The following is a 21,482-nucleotide window of genomic DNA, read 5'->3' as shown; positions in this document are numbered from 1 at the left end:
AAAATGAACTTCAATGATTTTAGCAAATGGCTGCAATATAACAAAGTGAAACATTTAAGGGGGTCTGAATACTTCCTGCACCCACTGTACACATTAAAAGACATTGATGATCTGTTCTTATTGTCTAAACAGGAACAGTTGAAGCACAGCTTGCAGCCCCTGTATCTCAGGCTTCTCAGCTTCTCTTCAGATGTTTGGACGTTTCTGCTGGAACCTCTCATTTAATGACTCACATTTAGAACTTCTGACTTTATGTGGAGGAGGGATTGATTTTGGAATGAGGAAGCTGCAGCCTGGGATTCCACCACTAGATGTCAGCATTGCACAGCATTGGTGGCTCAGTTCAGAGCCACCAATGCAAAGAGTGTGCAAAGCTGTCATCAAAGCAAAAGCTGGCTGCTTGGAAGAATGTCAAACATCAAACATATTCTGCTTGGTTTAACACTGTTCACTACATCATTCCACATGTGTTCCTTCATAGCTCTGATGTCTTCAGGATGAAGCTACAATGTAGAAAGTCATAAAAACAAAGACAAACCACTGAGTGACTTTTGACTGGTACATTTAAAATGTCATCATATGTCCTAACCAGCAGGGGGAGCACTGATCATAAACTCTCTGTCTCACATGTTATTATCATGTGTTTTTATGGACGATGATGCTGACTGTTGTTTTCTTGCTTCTCTCTGTAAACAGCTTGTAAACAGCAGCTTCCCTGAGGGGAAACTCAGCTAATAAATGATGCTGTAACCTCTGGGACTTGATCTGCTGGGTGGGAGTCCACTACATTATCCATCCATCCTCATCCATCCAGCTACACCCTCCCTCCTAAAATGCTGGAGGATGCGGGCATCGATCCCGCTACCTCTCGCATGCTAAGCGAGCGCTCTACCATTTGAGCTAATCACCCTTGTATAAAGGGTTAATTGCAAGTCAATCAGATCTCACTACACTACATGAAGTGTACTAGTGACGAATTGGAAGCATCAGACTTTTAATCTGAGGGTCCAGGGTTCAGGTCCCTGTTTGGGCAGAACACTTTGTACTCCCTCTTGCTTGTACTCCCCTTCCCTCTCTGTTAATGTGCTTGGACAGAGCTCTGTGAACAGCCAGCCTCTTTGTGGGTAACGTATTGCATCACTTCCTGTTTCGACACTGTCCTGTTTGTTCACTTGGTGTGCGCTGTTGGTGCTACCGACTTTCTGCATTAGACATATTGTGTTTGCTTTTATTGTGGTAACACACACACCTTAGTGTTAGAGTTAAGTGCACCAGTTTCTGGGTTCCCTTCTCGTTTACCACTGTAGCGAAGCTTACCGTAACTTAGCGGTTAGCATTAGCGCTTAGCATGGCTTCTTCCACTCTCTCTGCATCTCCCTCTCCTGCTCACTGCACGGTGTGTGACATGTTTAGCTACTCCTCTGCCTCCTTTAGTGAGCGTGAGGTGTGCACAAAGTGTAGCTTATTCACAGTCTTGGAGGCGAGGCTAAGCGAGTTAGAGGGTCGGCTCCGCATGTTAGATAATAGACCTGTAGCCACAGCAGCTAGCCAGCAGCAGTTAGCCTGTGCGGACCAGCCTGCCTTAGCTGATGTTATCCGCACCCCGGCAGCCCCTGAGCAGCCGGAAAGTCAGAGAGGTTGGGTGGCGGTTCGAAGGAAGCGTAGCCCGAAACAAAGGCCCGTGGTTCACCACCAGCCGCTTGATATATCGAACCGTTTTTCCCCACTCGGCGACACACCCGCTGAGAAGCCGACCCTGGTTATTGGCGACTCTGTTTTTTTTTTATTTATTTATTTTTTTTTTTATTTTAGATACTGTATTAATCTTTACTGCCAAGCAGTGTCATACAATGACTAGCAAGGCGCGCCACAGGCTAGGGTGTCTTGCCCAAGAACACGCAACAGTGACTAGGGAGGAGTTGGGATCGAATCACCAACCTTCCGGTTACAACCCTGCTATACCACTGCGCCACTGTTGTCCCCGGCATGTAAAGCCGACACCAGTGGCTACAGTTAAGTGCATCCCGGGGGCCAGAGCGGGCGACATAGAGGGTAGCCTGAAGCTGCTGGCGAGAGATAAGCATAAATACAGTAGGATTATAATTCACGTCGGTGTTAATGACACCCGGCTTCGCCAGTCAGAGGTCACTAAAGTTAATATTGAGTCGGTGTGTAATTTAGCTAAAACCATGTCGGACTCCGTAGTGTTCTCTGGTCCCCTCCCAAATCTGACCAGTGATGACATGTTTAGTCGCATGTCCTCGCTCCGTCGCTGGCTGTCATGGTGGTGTCCAGAAAACAACGTGGCCTTTATAGATAACTGGGAAACTTTCTGGGGGAAACCTGGCCTTATTAGGAGAGACGGCATCCATCCCACCCAGGGTGGTGCAGCTCTAATTTCTAGCAACATAGCCAAGTTTCTTAGACCAACCTGACAACCCAGGGTCGAGGCCAGGAGGCAGAGTCGCTGTCCTACACACCTCTCTGCTGCTTCTGGAGGACTGCCGCCCTCAGTTAGAAACACATTAAATACAACTACACATAGAAACACTGAGCTTAATAATGTTATTGAAGTGGTGACGGTCACACGTCCTCCCACAGTTCATCAAGCACACAAGTTAAGATATATTAATCATAATAACCTCATAAAAATACACACTAACACACACAAACACATAGAACAAGGTAACAGAACACTCAGGTGTGGATTGTTTAACATACGATCCCTACACTCTAAGTCGCTCTTAGTTAATGATCTAATTATTGATCATCACACTGATATACTTTGTCTCACTGAGACTTGGTTACAGGGTGAAGAATATGTTGCTTTAAATGAATCAACTCCGTCCTGTTATATTAACTGTCATGTTCCTAGAGTTACGGGTCGCGGAGGAGGAGTGGCAGCAATCTACCGCTCCAGTCTTCAGATGAATCCTAAACCTAAGTCTACTCCTACTTCTTTTAAGAGTCTCACTCTCAGCCTGTCTCACGGAAGTTGGAAGAAGTCAGAATTTCTTTTACTCGTCGTAGTGTATCGTCCACCTGCTGCTGCTTATTCAGAGTTCCTGCTGGAGTTTTCAGACTTCTTATCAAGTTTAGTGCTTAGCACAGATAAAGTCATTATAGTGGGTGACTTTAACATTCATATGGACGTCGACTCCGACAGTCTGAAGATTGCCTTCAACTCACTCTTGGATTCAGTTGGGTTCTCTCAGTTAGTAAATGAACCCACACACTGCCACAGTCACACCCTCGACCTGGTTCTCACCTACGGCCTGGAAGCTGAGAACCTGCTAGTGTGGTCTCAAAATCCTGTTCTTTCAGATCACTCATTAATAACTTTTGACTTCTCTCTTTCAGACCTACCAGCACCTAAGGAAAAGGTCTACTACAGCAGATGTCTGTCTGAAGACGCCGTAAAGCAGTTTAGGACAGCAATCCTACCAGTACTCCCCACAGTCCCAAGTACTGATGGGGGTACCAACTTAAATGTTACTCCTGCAGAGCTGGACCCCCCTTTGTCAACAACACTGCAGACACACTACACTCAGTCTTAAACAGGATTGCTCCACTGAAGAAGAAGAAAACTACAAACCAGAAGAGGCTAGCTCCGTGGTACAACTCAAACATCCGAGCACTGAAACGGATTACACGTAGGATGGAGAGGATGTGGCAGTCCTCTAAATCAGATGACTCCCGGAGGATCTGGAGAGACAGTCTGCTGACGTATAAGAAGGCCCTTCGCAAAGCTAGGACAGCCTACTATTCATCACTAATAGAAGAAAACAAGAACAACCCGCGCTTTCTCTTTAACGCCGTGGCCAGGCTGACAAAGAGCCACAGCTCTGTGGAGCCTCGCATTCCTGCAGCTCTTAGTAGTGAAGACTTCATGAGCAGCTTCACCGATAAAATCACCACTATTAGAGGACAAATCAACCACAATCTCTCTGTGACCGCTGAGGATACACCGCCACTTCTGGAAACGGATCCTGATCTAACTCTGGACTGCTTCGCGCCCATCGGCCTCCCTGAGCTGACCACCAGCATCAGCAAGTCTAAACCTACTACCTGTCTTCTGGATCCGATCCCTTCACAGCTCCTCAAAGATGCTAATCCTCTGATCGGAGACTCTATATTAGGACAGATCAACTTGTCTCTGGAAACAGCATATGTACCACAGGCTTTTAAAACTGCTGTGATCATTCCGATACTTAAAAAACCTTCACTGGACCCGGACGTCCTAGGAAACTACAGACCGATCTCCAACCTCACCTTTATCTCCAAACTACTTGAAAGAGCTGTTGTAAGTCAGCTAAACGACCACCTGCGTAGGAACAGTCTGTTCGATGCTTTCCAGTCTGGTTTCAGAGCCCATCACAGCACAGAAACAGCACTGCTTAAAGTCACCAATGACCTCCTCATGGCATCGGACCGGGGTCTCGTCTCTGTACTCGTTCTACTGGATCTCAGTGCTGCCTTCGACACCGTAGACCATCGCATCCTGCTACACAGATTGGAACACGAGATCAGGATTACAGGAACAGCACTGCGCTGGTTTAAATCATATTTATCTGACAGATTTCATTTTGTTCACACTAACGATGTGTCTTCCACAGGTACAAGGGTTAACCACGGTGTTCCACAGGGTTCTGTGCTCGGACCGATCCTGTTCACCCTCTACATGCTCCCTCTAGGAAACATCATCCAGAAGCACGGCATAAACTTTCATTGTTATGCTGATGATACCAGCTGTATTTATCCATGAAGCCTGAAGAAACGGAGCCGCTAGTCAGACTACAGGCGTGTCTAAAGGACATAAAGGACTGGATGTCCTCCAACTTTTTACTATTAAACTCGGACAAGACTGAGGTCATTGTTTTTGGACCGAAACATCTCAGAACTAGTTTATCAGATAATACTTTCTCCCTGGATGGAATTACTCTGGCCTCCAGTACGACTGTGAGGAACCTTGGAGTTATCTTTGATCAAGACATGTCGTTTGTCTCTCATATTAAGCAGGTCTCCAGGACCGCTTTCTTTCACCTGCGTAATATTACTAAGATCAGGAGCATCCTCTCTCAGAGTGATGCTGAAAAGCTCATCCATGCTTTTGTCACTTCAAGACTGGACTACTGCAACTCTTTATTGTCAGGATGTCCACATTACTCCATCAACAGTCTGCAGCTGATCCAGAACGCAGCAGCTAGAGTTCTGACAGGAAGCAGCCAAAGGGATCATATCTCTCCTGTTCTAGCGTCTCTTCACTGGCTCCCAGTGGACTCAAGAATACACTTCAAGATCCTTCTTCTAACCTACAAGGCTCTTCATGGACTTGCTCCATTGTATCTGCAGGACCTGATTGTACCATATGTTCCTAATAGGACACTCAGATCTCTGAGTGCAGGTTTACTTGTAGTTCCTAGGATTCATAGAAGCAGAATGGGAGGACGAGCTTTCAGCTATCAGGCACCGCTATTATGGAACCAGTTACCAATCTGGGTCCGAGAGGCAGACACTGCCGCCACCTTTAAGACTAGACTTAAAACTTTTCTGTTTAGTAAGGCGTACAGTTAGCCTTAGACCTAGTGTGTAGCACAGCTATGCTGCTCTAGGCCTACGTTGTCGGGGGGCACAAACATGATCCACTGAGCAGTTTCCCTCTCACCCTCTAACCTCTCCTTTTCTCTCCTTAGTCTGGCTCACACTGGTCTCAAGACCTGGATGATGACCTGCAGTCCAGCCCGTGAAGTCTCTCTTGCTCTACGTTGTCGGGGGGCACAAACACGATCCTCTGAGCACCCTCTGACCTTTCCTCCACTCTCCTTAGTCTGGATCATACTGGGTAATATCGTCTCATAATCTGTGTTAACTGTCTTCCTTGTAGTTCTGTGCCTCGCTCTCGCTCTCTCTCTTTGCAGGTCTCAAGACCTGCATGCTGACCTGCAGTCTGGTCCCTGATCTCTCCTGTGCTCATCGACTTCACTAGCCCCTGCTGCTCATCCTTGCTATCAAATTACTATTCCTACTTATGGACCGACGATATATATAGATATCTATTGCAATATAATCACTGTTTCATCTTGCTGTCATGTTTGCTCTGTACTGTATCATGTTTGTATCATGTTTGCTCCTCTCTCTCTCTCGCTCTCTCTCTCTCTCCTTCATCCTCTCTCTCTCTCTCGCTCTCTCCCTCATCCTCTCTGACTAGCAGCAGGACTGGTTCCCCCTTAAGTTGACGGGTCCTGCTCAAGGTTTCTTCCTCTTAAAGGGAGTTTTTCCTTGCCACAGTGCTCTTAGGGGGGTTCCTGTGAAGCGCTTTGAGACAATGTCTGATTGTAATATGCGCTATATAAATAAAACTGAATTGAATTGAATTGAATTGTAGTTTCTGCTTGTTGCTCCGTCACACGCCCTCTGCTGGTGAGCCGCGTCATTACACACAACCGCTGCTGCTGTCAGACTGTATAATAACCACTTCTGATAGGAGCAATATTCACACACCACAGTGTACAACACATTATTTATTTAGTTTCTGATGCACTATGTACAGTTTTCTTACAGACCACTTCTCCCTCCACTCACCTGTGCAATAACTGTTCATATGTAAACTGTTGATGATTCTATTCTATATTTTATTGGTAGTTTATTTTATCATATATATCTTTTCTTAACTTATCCTTTGCTGTCTGTACCTGCTGTTGCAAAAATGCAATTTCCCATTGTGGGACTAATAAAGGTTTCTTAATCTTAATCTTAAGACTGTCTGGAGGACACACAGAGTGGACATGGGTCATCGGTCTGGCCTTCAAAGCACTTCCTGATTGTGGCGCCACGTCATAAATTTTGCCCCGGGAAAAACAAACACGGACTACACAACAAGCGGGACAACTACGACGGCGTATTAGGGCCAATGTAAGAAAAAAAAAACTGACCTGGAAGAGGAGGGGGGGGCAATATTCTGAGATTTAAAGTCGTAAATTTACGAGATTTAAAGTCGTAGATTTACGAGAAACAAAGTCGTAAATTTACGAGATTTAAAGTCGTAGATTTACGAGAAACAAAGTCGTAAATTTACGAGAAAAAAAGTCGTAAATTTGCATCGGTTGTTCTTGGTCAACGGCTCACGGCGCGTTTCGATGACGTCATCTTGGTCACACGAATACATTTTATGACTATGAACGTAGAGAGAAGGTGCAGAGGACCCATGGACCATGGCGCCAGGTGAGTTTGGCTACAGGCTGACCTACTAATTTCATTTACAGCCAAATGAAATTACTAAGTCTTAGATAACCTGCTGTCATATCTTGCTCGCTAGATATTCAACTTTGCACAGTCAAAATAACTACTCGGAAAAGCGTAGCCTAAAGTTGCTAGCCTCCTGTCATTTCTTTAGGTTAGTTTGTTTTTAGCAAAATCTGTAGTAAATGCTAACATTTCTGTTGACTCTCGGCCAAACGAACGCTACATTATGCACAATTGGCCATTGAATCAGGTTTTAATACTATAGTTTGTGCAGCCGAGTTAGCGATTTACATAGCTGTGAGTCACGAGTGAACTTTGCTAGCCTCTGCAGATGTTAAAGAAATGTAAAGGTGCTGGGCCAAAGTAGGCTATTAAAGCAAACCAGAAATGAAAACGCATAAAATCATTGCCAATGCAGATAATAAGAATATTGTGTAGTATTCCTTTAGTCTATTCTCCCAAATCAGCTGGATCCAGCTGGGCCTCTCAACATCATACCAGACAAAGTTTATATGAAATGTAAACTGGATAAAATGCAACTGTTTCAGGGCTTATGTTTTTATCACGGTGTTATCTTCTTCACAGCATTGCCACAAGTCATCACAGTGTCAGATTTCTTACGACAACGCAGAGTTGCTGAAGACGTAATAAGCCGCCTGGAGGAGGATAAGGTACTACTATGGCTAAGATAAAAGCTGCATTCACTTGTGACTTCTACAACCTAAGGTCATTAACAGTAAAAATGCAACATCAGAAAATTGGTGTGTATATTATAACCTAACAATGAAAAGCCATTAAGGGCTGTCATCATTTTATGTCAACATATTTGATTAATATTTGTCTTCATAATAAGTAACTAATATTTGTTTATTTAACAGATTGACAAAGATGTCATCACTCTTATGGAGGATGGGGATCTGGCCAAATACATTTCCTCATATGGGGATCGGCTGGCATTGATGAATTTCTGCAAAAACCAAACACCACTCCATAAACAGAAGATGGGCCTTTTTGAAAAGCTCCGGGCAAAGCTCCAGTTGAGAAAAGAAGCAGAAAAGCGTAAACCTGAAGATGAGACAGACATTACATCCCTACTTATGTCAAAAAAGAGAGCGAGAGAGAGAGAAATAGGGTGGTTGCATGGTGAGAATGAACAAGTAAAGCAAGTGAGAGCAAAACAAGGAGGGGGCACAAGGACAGTACTTCTTGATGTGGAATGTAGTATGGATACTGTCCTAGAAAAAGGAAAGAATTTCTTCTTTCCAAAAGGAACATCAACAAAAGGCCATGCAACACATTTCAACTTTGAATTGTGGGATTACAAACACAATCCAATCCGTGAGAATGTGACCATCGGCTTTATCTACGATGCTCTCTGCATGCCCAGGTTACGCTTCTATGTTGCTACTTTCCCCAAGGAGGAATTCCAGAATAAGAGTGCCACAAGTGTCACAGAATCAACAGAAGGTGATGAGGTAGTAGTGATAAATGATAATGATGATGATGAATATCCAGACAGTCTACTGCTGGATGCTGATGTCACAGAGCAAGAGAGAGAGGATGATTTATGTAATGAAGATGACACTTTTAATAGTGCCATAGAAGAGGGCAAACTGTATGTGTCATTGCCTGTCATTGACACCTATAATACTCTAGGTTCTCAACTCATCACTGATCACTATACTGTGGCAAATTTAATACTGCAAAATAATTCAGAAAATAACCTCATACTCAATGTTCTTGATGATGAAGTTACATTTGGTCCAGGTGGCAGTGAGCATCCAAGTTACCATGATGACACTGAACCATTTAACTTTGAGGTCATGCTTCAACAGCCACCCAGCACATCAGATGTTTCCAGTGATAGTCTCCTGCAACAGCCACCATCACTGGCACATGATGCTCCTCCAGAACAGCTTTCAGTATCACTTGAATCCAGTGATGCGCCGCTACAACTACCACATACCACATCAAGAACCACAGCTCCAAAGGTAATAAACATACACCATGGCAAATGCCTTGATGAAATGATCTGTGGATTCATGGATCCAGCAGTGCTGGGACAACCTTTGATTATAAAACGGCTACTCCCTGATAATACAGAGGAACGTGGTGTTGGCTCAGGGGTTGTTAGAGATGTGTATTGTTCTTTCTGGCAGGAATTTTATGAGCGTTGTACAGTAGGAACATCTGTAAAAGTCCCTTTCATCAGGCATGACTTCAACTGTGAAACTTGGAAGGCCATTGGCAGAGTTCTGGTTGTAGGTTATCAAACATGCCAGTACCTGCCAGTTAAGCTGGCTCTTCCTCTTTTGGAGGAGATTTTGTATGGAGCTGTGTGGAGTAACCTACTTGAAACTTTCTTGCATTTTGTGAGTTGCCAAGATCATGACATCCTCAAGAAAGCTCTTGATGATTTTTCTTCTGTGGATATGGATGAGCTGCTGGATGTCCTTGAGAATTATGAATGTCGAACAAGAGTCACACCTGACAGACTAAAAGACATCCTTATGGAGATTGCACACAAAGAGCTTGTGCAAAAGCCAATGTATGTTATTGATTGCTGGAGGGAGGTGATACAGCCAAATATCACCCTTAACCATCATGAGCTTGCCGAGATGTGTAGCAGCCTTAAACCAACTCCAAAGAAAGTCCAGGGACTCCTGCAGTTCCCTGCGATGATGACGCCACGGCAAAGGGAGGTACAGAACCACCTTAAAAGGTATCTCAGAGAGTTGGATGAAGACAAACTTGGCAAGTTTCTACGCTTTGCCACAGGAAGTGATGTGATGACATGTGACAGAATTGAGATTATGTTTTCAGCAATGTCAAAATTCACAAGAAGGCCTGTTGCACACACATGTGGATGCGTCCTAGAGCTGGCTGACTCTTATGACAACTTCCCAGACTTCCGTTCTGAGTTCAATGCAGTGTTTGACAGCAACATCTGGATTATGGACATAGTGTAGCCCTTGCTTAACTATGTTGTCTTCTGTCATGTACCACAGTGCTACAAGGCTGTGGAAGAGTTGACAATTTTTCTTTCAGCCAAACAAAAAGTTAAATGTTTCACAAAATGAAGTTGGTTTTACTATGGAAACATTTGGCAGAGCTGTTATTTCCAAGGAGTTACCCTCTGAAATATTGTATGCTATAAAGTTATGTGCTGTAACATAACATGTAACAAAAACATTTTACCAGAGTTCCATCCCCATCAAGTTAGAGATATTTTAGTCAACTAAAAAAAGCAGTTGGAGCTTTTGAGGTCCAGTGTTTTGGATGTATTGATGGCAAATGCAAGTGTTTTGTGAGTTATGTTCTTTAATGTTTAAAGATGTAAAATTTGCATTGCAAATACTGTATTCAGAAATTAAGAATGTTTTTATTAACAGTTCTGACATTGGTACATACATAAGCTGGCCCTGATGTAATGCTGTGGGCACACGCTTTTTCAAGCTGTGCTATTTATATTTTATATATTTTTTTCATGAGGGCCAAGGGTGATGGTAGAATGCACAGTTAGACGTGTAGCTATATTACCATGTTTTCTATCCATGTTCAAAAATATTTACTCTTATTCCATTATTATAAAATGAATGTGCAACACACAAGTTTTGTTTACACGTTATGTTTAATAAATCTTTGCAGAGACTGTGTTGAAAATTGTATTCTATCAACCAAAAATTTTGAAAAAGTAGTTTATCCACATCTTAATGACATTGTGTAAAATTAGTAAGCGATATCTAACTTTTCAAGAAAAAAATAGGTTGTAGTGGTGGAGGTGGAGTCAGGAGGGGGAAAGGGAAACAAGTATTAGCTATTGATAACTAACCTACATAGTTTATATAGTATTGTATAAGCTACTCACAGCTTGGTGTGACCTTGTTACATACATAACCACAGCACACACTTTCATTAATTATCAGTTATGTACTCCAAAACTAATGTCCCAATGTCTCTGCTATATACAACTATAACATTTTGAGGAGTTAATGTCCATTGTTATTGAATTGCCCCTTTGAATATATTTAGACTTAGAACAAATAATACAATAATAATACAGTAATAATACAATAGTAAATCAGCAACATGACAAGACATGTACAAAGTAGCTTAAAACTGAGGGAGTAATAAGCTATTTTAGATATTTTGAAGTATCTCTGTTCTGAGTGAAGTGTATAGTTCTGCAGCTTCAAAAGCATCGGTAGGAGCATCCCATCCGTTCTCCTGCATAAGTAGTACACAGAGCTCAAACACAGTCTCATCACATGGGAAGGGACCCTTGGGTGTGCACTCATCCTTGCATACGGCCACTTCCTCAGAGTCCACAGTTTTTAGTTTGTCATCGGCACCATACAGCTGTGGGACTGTGTACATGAGAGCTGGACGACCTCCATGCACATCTTGGCCTGGCCTGGGTCGGATCTTGTGAATATTCCATGTTTGCACCACTTCATCCAGTTCTTTCTGCAACAGAAAATACAAATCAGAACCATTATTATATGTGAGATGGTATGAAGTATTGGGTGTTGTATTACAGTGACTCAAGTATGGATGCTGAAGGTGCTGTAGCACCACCTAGCGGTAAAGGGTTATATGCAGGTTACACAATGTGAATTAATAATAATTATTATGTTCTTTCTCACGATGGACGTGTTGTGTTGGATAGTTGTTGTTTATATTGTTTTTGTTGTTTAATAGGTACACTGTTCCTGTAACCTCGAGGCAGGTGGAGATAAATTGCTATGATTAAATGTGGCATATAGAACTAAAAAAAAAACAAATTACAATGCATAAATTCTACCTATTTTATTGCTAGGTATTGAGTAGGTTTTAAACTATTATTATTAAAGGCTTGATATGATAGCGCTGTGTTACCTGAACGAGATCAAGGAAGCAGAACTGCATTAAGGTCTTGTCCAAAAAGTCTCCAGAGAAGTGACCATTGTCTTGGAGGGTTTTGAACAGGTTCATCCAGAATTGAATGCTTTGTTTTCTTAGTATTCCCCACCAGGATTCAATGCGTTGATTCCCCGTACTGCGTCCATAAATAAAACTGTTCTCTCTGGCAAAAGTGTCGGTGTCGTTTCTCCTTAAAAACACCTGCATGTTGGCAACATGTCCATTTTCAGTGCCTTTGTCCGCACGCATCCTTTCCGGACACCCTCCCAAACGCATTACGCATCGGATGTAGTAGTCTGCCACAACCTTGGGGTCGCTATTTGTAGTGTAAGCTTCCATCCATAAAACGAAACGGCTGAAGCCATCAATGCATCCATTAATCCCTATACCGTAGGGTTTTAATTTGTCGTATGAGTCCATGTGCCAAAGAGCATTTGGTCCTTTGGTGTTGTACTGCCGGCGCCTGAGCCGCTGTGCTTTCCGAAGGTTCACCCCTTGCGGATCAATTAATTTTATAATTTGTCGTATGGTGTCTTGCTGCACCACGTAGCCCATCTGTATTGCCCGCTGATGTAGCCATCGATAGCCCTGCATCTGTCCAGTCTGTTGCAGCTCCTGGTGAACAAATGCTATGACTTCATCCAAACTGGTATGATTTTTTCTCCTGAACAATCCCAGTTTCTTGCAGTGTCTTTTTAAAGTCCGGATGCTGAGGATGACATGATGAATCTGGGCTAAGCTTATAAGTATCTCCTCATTGCTGAACCCAGCTTTAAAATAAAACTTGATGAGGTTTTCCACATCGACCATGACTGCAATAACGTCTAGCCTATATGAGGATTTCTCGTACATTCCTAAATTGTTTTCTAGCAAATCTGCGACTTTTTTTCTCGTAAATTTACGACTTTGTTTCTCGTAAATCTACGACTTTAAATCTCGTAAATTTACGACTTTGTTTCTCGTAAATCTACGACTTTTTTTCTCGTAAATCTACGACTTTAAATCTCGTAAATTTACGACTTTGTTTCTCGTAAATCTACGACTTTAAATCTCGTAAATTTACGACTTTGTTTCTCGTAAATCTACGACTTTAAATCTCGTAAATTTACGACTTTAAATCTCAGAATATTGCCCCCCCCCTCCTCTTCCGGGTCAGTATTTTTTTTTCTTACATTGGCCCTAATACGCCGTCGTAGGACAACAGTGTGGATTTAGAAATTTGGAATTTTTTAATATATTTATTTGTTGTTGGAGGAAGAGGAGAAGCGGCTCCAGCGGCAGCAAAACCGGTGACGGCTCATTTTCTTCAGGCTGGGAGAGCGCAGTGGGGAGGTGACGGTAAGCTGCTGTTTAACCATATTATTGATCATAATTAATATACCAGTTACTGAGCAAACGCTAGACATATAACCAGTAGATAGACAAATATGATTAAATGTAATTTATATTTTATTCAATTGTAAGACTTGATACAGGGTCTGTTTGTAATTTTAATACTTTAAATTAAATAGCTAAATGTGTAAGAACCCTGCAAATAACCCTGAAAGCACTGCTTTAATGTGTCATTAAGCATCAGGTCTGTCACTGCACCAGAGAATTACTGCTGGGTGGAGGAGAGTGGGGCTCCCTGCAGGACCAGCTGTCTGTCCTGGAGGAGGTGTACTGACCATCATCACCTCTGGAGGGTGAGGATACATATTTTATAGCTTTTCATATTTTAAGCTGCTTTGGAAGCCGCTCTGTGGAAGTTATTATTTTTATTGTTGCCCTTTTTAAAACATCTTTAGTAACATGGCAGCCGCCGATCGTCAGCTCTGCAAACCCTGATGGACGATGTGGTGGACAGAGGAGACAGACACCCCCCTCCCCCAGATGATGTCCCACTCACAGCCAGAGGACTCCAAGGTCTTCACCGTGGCATCATCCAGTCCAGCAGCACCAAGGACTCCTGCTCAGCCAAACATTTATATATATGTTCTTTGTGAATAGTATTTTCTGCTGATCTTTATAAATAATAAACTGTACATTTTCATAATGCCCACTGGTAAATAGTTAGAAATGTTCAAACTGTGTCTTTGTAAATATTGTACATAACAGAACAATAAATGATTTACTGTGGTCACTGAGAAGTTGTTCAAAAGTTTACTTAAATTATAAATAGGTGATGAAACACATAATGTAACAAGGTTAGAAGAGTTTAAGAACACAGAGACAAGAACGATTTAATACACAATTTAATAAGTAACATTTAAATAACACAGAACATAAAAATCACTGCTGTCCAACATCCTCTGTATGAGCTGAGGTCTGTCCGCTCTTTCTCTGCTCCCCCTCTCTCTCTCTCTCTCTCTCTCTCCCTCCCTCTCCAGTCTCATCTCCTCCGTTATCAATTGTCAGGTTTCTTCGGTTTCCCTCTGCTCCTCCTACAACAAAATGCCAACAGGCAGAATGACCGTTTGATATAATAACGATAATATTGCTCCTCACGTGAACTATACTTTATACTATACTACAGTAAACAGTCCAGAAACAACATTCAATCAAAGCGTTTAGTTTACAGCGCCTCGTATCAACAGGACGTCATGTTTGTAAATACAAAACTCATTTTTTTAATGCCGCTGTCACTACTAGCATTTTAAAACTCTCCAACTACTGCTCTTTACTTACATTTAAATGTGAATTCGGCACTCCTGCCGGTGCTGCTCGCTTGGTCCGTCATTGTACTATTGGACAAAAAGTAGGCCCGCAAAGCATTGTGGGATATTTAAGGCCACGAAGGATGGTAGCGATGCGTCCTCCAAATTCAGGCAAAAGGAGGACGCATTTGAAGGACCCTTCGACTTTTGGCGAATTGGGACAGCCTTCGCGCAGCTTTGTGACGTAAGCGGCCTTAAAATGCGCACTCTGAAGGATGCAGACCCTGAAATGAGACACAGCTACAGTAACACCTGCAGGAGGACGTCATCACCCAGTATGTGACCTGCACTGTGAGCTGTAAGGTCTTATACAGACAGGTGTGTGTCTGTCCTCATCAAGTCCAATCAGTATCATGAAAGACAGCTGGACTCAGATGAAGGTGTAGAACCATCTGAAGGACGATCAGAAGAAATGGACGCACCTGAGTTCAATATATGAGAGTCACAGCAAAGGCTCTGATACTTAGGACCATGTCATATTTCACTTTGTCTTTTTAATACATCTGCAAACATGTCAACAACTCTGTGTGTTTCTGTCAGTATGGGGAGCTGTGTGGACATTAATGATGAAAATGAACTTCAATGATTTTAGCAAATGGCTGCAATATAACAAAGTGAAACATTTAAGGGGGTCTGAATACTTCCTGCACCCACTGTACACATAACAAATGAATGTGACTGAAACAACAGCTCTGTGTGTAATATAAATATACAAACTAATGTGATTTGATCAGAACATTTTAAAAGACAGTGATGATCTGTTCTTATTGTCTAAACAGGAACAGTTGAAGCACAGCTTGCAGCCCCTGTATCTCAGGCTTCTCAGCTTCTCTTCAGATGTTTGGACGTTTCTGCTGGAACCTCTCATTTAATGACTCACATTTAGAACTTCTGACTTTATGTGGAGGAGGGATTGATTTTGGAATGAGGAGGCTGCAGCCTGGGATTCCACCACTAGATGTCAGCATTGCACAGCATTGGTGGTTCAGTTCAGATTGAGAGAATGCAAAGAGTGTGCAAAGCTGTCATCAAAGCAAAAGCTGGCTGCTTGGAAGAATGTCAAACATCAAACATATTCTGCTTGGTTTAACACTGTTTGTTCACTGCATCATTCCACATGTGTTCCTTCATAGCTCTGATGTCTTCAGGATGAAGCTACAATGTAGAAAGTCATAAAAACAAAGACAAACCACTGAGTGACTTTTGACTGGTACATTTAAAATGTCATCATATGTCCTAACCAGCAGGGTGAGCACTGATCATAAACTCTCTGTCTCACATGTTATTGTCATTGTGTGTTTTTATGGAAGATGATGCTGACTGTTGTTTTCTTGCTTCTCTCTGTAAACAGCTTGTAAACAGCAGCTTCCCTGAGGGAAACTCAGCTAATAAGTGATGCTGTAACCTCTGGGACTTGATCTGCTGGGTGGAGTCCACTACATTATCCATCCATCCTCACCCATCCAGCTACACCCTCCCTCCTAAATTGTATAAAGGGTCAATCGCAAGTCAATCAGGACTCACTGCACTACATGAAGTGTACTAGTGAAGTATTGGAAGCATCAGACTTTTAATCTGAGGGTCCAGGGTTTGAGTCCCTGTTCAACACTTTGTACTCCCTCTTGCTTGTACTCCCCTTCCCTCTCTGTTAATGTGCTTGGACAGAGCTCTGTGAACAGCCAGCCTCAACCTCTCTGATAATCATCAGAATTAAAAGAAATACATCAGTCTGTGTGGAATGAATGTTTGCATTCCGCACAGACTGATGTATTTCTTTTAATAAAAGAAAAGAAATACATCAGCACCTAAGAAATTCTTTTAATTTCTTAGGTGCTGGTGCACCTAAGAAAAAAAGTTAGGCGCACCAGTGCAACAAGTTAGTCTAGAGCCCTGTGTGTGTTAACATGTTAGCACAGTGGGAGCTGTACTTGTTGGTCTGTTTGGCTGCACTGTGTGAAAGATGTGATTATGGTGTGTTGTGACCTCCCCTGGTCACCCCGGATTGTCAGACTCCGTCTTCTGTAATCAGAACATTGAGTGAAAGACAATACACTTGGTTTATAGTTTCGCCTTTTGCAAAAGGGAGAACACTCAGTGAACACAGGCCTTTCAGTCTGCTTCACTCCCCTCCATAAGTGCTCTGCCCCTCCCTGGATACAGGCTTGTTTTATTCAAAAGTAGAGGTACATTTGCATAATAGATAAACAGTTTTACCATATTGGGAAATGTTACCCTTTTATCCCCACCTACCAATGATTATAATTGGTCTAACACATTTCTGTGGAACACTCTGTATCACTCCTGTGTCTGACGATTTATCTACGTCCGATGCCTTCCAGTGCTTCGGTCTTCATCGCATCAAAAGGGCTCCCGGAATGTCAATATCCTCCCTAACTCTCTGTAAGGGAGTATGTGTGTGTGTGCAGAGAGTCTCCCTTTTTCTCTGAGTGAAAGCATACATAAGAGTACATAAAAAGTAAAAGATCTCTGTATCATGTCAGTGTGTAGTTAACCTTATATAATCCCACAACTCCCCCTTTTGGACTCTACTAGAGTCCAACACCCAAAGAAAACCGTGACAAAGGTTATATGTGTCAAAAATATAAGTAAAGTTTGTGAGCAGTCAAACAGTAAACATGTTATACATCATAGTATGTGGGGTATTTTAATATCGGTCGGTCTTTCACCGTTCCGCCCCCAGATACTCCTAACAACTCAAATATAATGAAAATTGTTCTACAGTAAAAATGTTCAAAATTGTGTTTTTATCAGTTCATGTATGTGTTCCTGTCCGTCTGCCTCATCGTCCAGCGCCCCGCCTGATTCTCTGGTCCTCTCGTCCTCAGGATGTGTTTTCTTTCTTCGGATCCCTGGGGTTAGACTACCCGGATCCTGGATTCCTGTCAGGGGATTATTCTGCCCCTTTTGTGACAGGATCCGTATCTGAATCAGCCGATTCAGACTTCTGCTGCCCTCAGATCAGCGTGGACGTCCTGTAGAGATCATTGAGGCTCCTCTGCAGCTGTGCACTGGCTCCAGTGGAAACCAGGTGTCCCCCTTTCCTCTCAGCCGAACTGCGTGTGAGGTGGCGTTCCGTTACCTGATAGGACCTGTCCACCTTGGCTCCGACTTCCTTTTGATGACCCTCAGGAAAGTACCCACTCGGCTAAATACTAACACCAAAGCTTTAAATTCATTATGGTTATATTAATATCATACTACATACTCTTTCAGTCTCAGCCGGCCAGCTGGTCCAGGAACTGTCGACCTGTAAGAAGCTCATAAGTGTAGATTATATGGCGTTATTACCAGAACATCAATACATAGATAATACTTGAACCCATATAAAGTTGGTCTGTGCACAGATTGTAGCCAATTTTTGTTTTAGGTTGATTCATTCCTTTCCACCCTTTCCTTGAGGCTGTGAATGATAAACAGTACCAAAAGCATGCTTCAGTCCCAACATAGCCTCCACCTGCTGGAGGTCTTGTTTTTGAAATGTGTTCCATTGTCAGATCTGATTTTTCAGGAAAACCATGTCTAGGGATGTAGGTATTAATCAGAAATTTAATGACAGTTTTGCTGTCCTCCCTTTTCGCAGGACAGGCTTCTGGCCATCCTGAGTATGCATCAACACACATCAAAATGTATCTGAATCCCCTCACAGAGTTAATCATGTCAGTGTAGTCAATGATGATTTCTTTGCCCGTCTTGGCCTCTAGTGGTAGTGTCCTGCTTCTGGTTTGATGGTTGGTCTCGGATTGTATTTATTACACTGATCACATGTTCAAATTACATACTGAGCCATGTCTTTCATGTAGGGGTGCCACCAGTGCTCCAGATTTCTTAACATCTGAGCTACCCCCACATGGCCTAGCCCATGTGCTTCTTCCATGGCAGTTTGTCTCAATCCAGGTGGCAGTATGGGTCGTCCATCCGGTCCCCTCCATACGCCTCCTGTGTCAGTGGGGTGAGTGTGAATGTCTCTGAGTTTACATATGCGACTACACTATGTGTTGTGAGTACATACAGCTGGTGTCCCATGACCATGTGTTCAGTTTTCGAATTAGCTTAGCTATTCCTGCATGTTGTGTGCACTGCGGGTGTTCTTTTTTCCATGTTGTCTAAGAGGACACTGATGTACATCAGTATTACTCTCTCTCCCCCTTTTCTCTGGAACTCCTTCTGCAAACTTCCTCTATCTTTCACCATCAACTTTCACAACATCTTTCTGCCAACAACTTATCTACAGCATCCTTCATAAGAATCATTCTGCCGCTGCAGTCTTAGAGTCATAAGTCTGGGTCAGTATTCCGCCTAAGACCGTCAGCTGTTCTTCTTACCGTCTTTAGTGGGCTGTGCGGACCCCACCCTTCGTCAGTCAGTCTCTGTGCACACTTAAGTCATGTCATGCAATGTGCTCACGTAGGAATTACAAAAAACTATAGTTTAAGTTCAAATTTACAAAACTGCAGTTACAATGTTTCTATGTCCTCTACCAAACTATGTACACATCAGAAGAAAAAACTAATCCAGTTCGTGAGTGAACCTACTTCAACAGACCACTGCTTTACGTTAGCACCAGTTAGGTTTCCAGCAGTGCTGCTGCTTCAGCTCACACGTCCCTGCACTCACCACATTTCTCATTCATGCATTATGTTACAGCCACTCATTCCACAACGGGTGTAATAGAACAAAAAAACTTTATTTGCCCCGCTCAGGAGAACGCAGGAGAGATTAACAAAGTCACTGACAATAAAAAAAATATATCTACCGGTACTGCACCACAAGAACCGCACCACATCACTTGCAACACCATAAAAAAAACTCCTTCTTCTCCATCAAGTGCATTTTTGTGATACAATTGATCCGCCCCCTAGTGGTGAAATACTACACGGCACCACCTAAAAGAACCGTCAAAAGCTGCAATACATATTTTTCCTATGGGTGCTACATTCACCCATAATATGAGCGCTCAGTATGTGTGTGTGTTACAGCTTCACTCTCAGCTGTGGTGTCTCAGTAAGGGGTGCTTTTGAACTCACAGGACTTTCCTCTGTTCTTGTAGCCGGTCCGACTACTCACAGTTCATCTGTTCTTTGCCGTCTCTCTTTTAGACGGCTCACAGTTATAACAGTGTTCTTCACTGTCTAGATTCAGGCCGACTGAGAAATATGGCATGCTATGTCCCTAGTACTCAGTCCAGTGGATTTGAGACTAGCCTCTCTTCCACGACACCAGAATCTTATATGTCTGTAATTTGGAAGCCTGTTGACTTACTACAACTTCCGCCTAACTAGTGTGGTCGTTGTTTCAGTTTCCAGTCGTTCCAACATTCATACCATGTGTTTGCCTGTTGTTCTTTTCCTCTCTCTTTTTTAGTGATTTAGGGTTCCTCAAGCCCCGGGACTCAAACCCAGCTTTTCCAGCCTCTCGTCAGAGCACCGGTGGAGTCGCCACACTCAGGATTTTGCAACCCCTTTTTCCTTTTCCTTTCTCTTATTCTTTATCTTTACTCTTACAAGAATTCTTTAACCTCTTTTTTTTTTTTTTGTTTCAGTCAATGTTCGTATAATTTACAGGCAGATTACTACTAAGACTCGGGACATGTTACACTTAGAGTAGTCAATGCAGATATTGTTGGCGCGCCACATGTCCTCTGTCTGTTCGTAATCAACCCCTGTGTTCAATTGACGGATCTGAGAAGAATATAATTACCTTCTATCCTGGACGGGTCCAAATGTCGTGACCTTCCTGGTCACCCCGGATTGTCAGACTCCATCTTCTGTAATCAGAACATTGAGTGAAAGAAAATACCCTGGGTTTTGTAGTTTCACCTTTTGCAAAAGGGAGAACACTCAGTGACCACAGGCCTCTCAGTCTGCTTCACTCCCGTCCATAAGTGTTCTGCCCCCCTGGACACAGGCTAGTTTTATTGAAAAGTGGAGGTACATTTGCATAATAGATAACAGTTTTTCAAGACCTTCGTTGGTATTACCATATTGGGACATGTTGCCCTGTTATTCCCACTACCTAATTATAATACTTGGTCTAACTGTTATTTATGACTGTGAAACACTCTCTATCCCCCCTCTGTTGGATGCTTTATCTTACGTCCCCTTCACCATAACAAAAGGCTCCAGTAATGTAAACATCCTCCCTAACTCTCTGTAAGGGTGTATGTGTATGTAAAAACTCCCTTTTTCTCTGAGTGTAAGCATATACAATCGAGTACATATGTGCTCTATATCATGTCAGTGCGTAGGTACCCTTATATAATTCCACAGCTGCTAACTAATTAAACAAAGCCTTATGTTATTTATGCTAACTGACGGTAACTTCAACGGTAAATAAACAAAGCACAGAGCTCTGAGGAGCTAAAGCAGAGAGAGAACAGCTGGAGGGACACTTTGTAGCTCCAAGTCATGAAGTCAGTGTCCTCCTGTCAGAAACACTATGTGCTGAATGTCACTCTTTTCACACAGAGCCGTTGTTGTTCCGTGACATTGTCATGTTTACATACCTGTTCTGTGTAGCTTGATCTCAGGCTTCAGGAGCAGATCCAGCAGTTTGCGCTGACGGTCCAGCTCTCCCTCGTACTGGACGATAGTTTGTTCAAACACTCCCAATATTTCAGCAGCA

General features: G+C 42.8%; 1 non-coding gene across 1 annotated transcript; it reads right to left on the bottom strand.

Annotated features, from left to right (window-relative positions):
• Positions 1-837: 837 nt before the first annotated feature.
• Positions 838-910, bottom strand: trnaa-agc (transfer RNA alanine (anticodon AGC)). Its single transcript has one exon. It is a non-coding gene; the product is annotated as a tRNA-Ala (tRNA).
• Positions 911-21,482: the final 20,572 nt, after the last annotated feature.

Source organism: Parambassis ranga, unplaced genomic scaffold, assembly GCF_900634625.1.
Source record: "Parambassis ranga unplaced genomic scaffold, fParRan2.1 scaffold_22_arrow_ctg1, whole genome shotgun sequence".
NCBI lineage: Eukaryota > Metazoa > Chordata > Actinopteri > Ambassidae > Parambassis > Parambassis ranga.
This window is presented reverse-complemented; position numbering and strand designations above follow the sequence as displayed.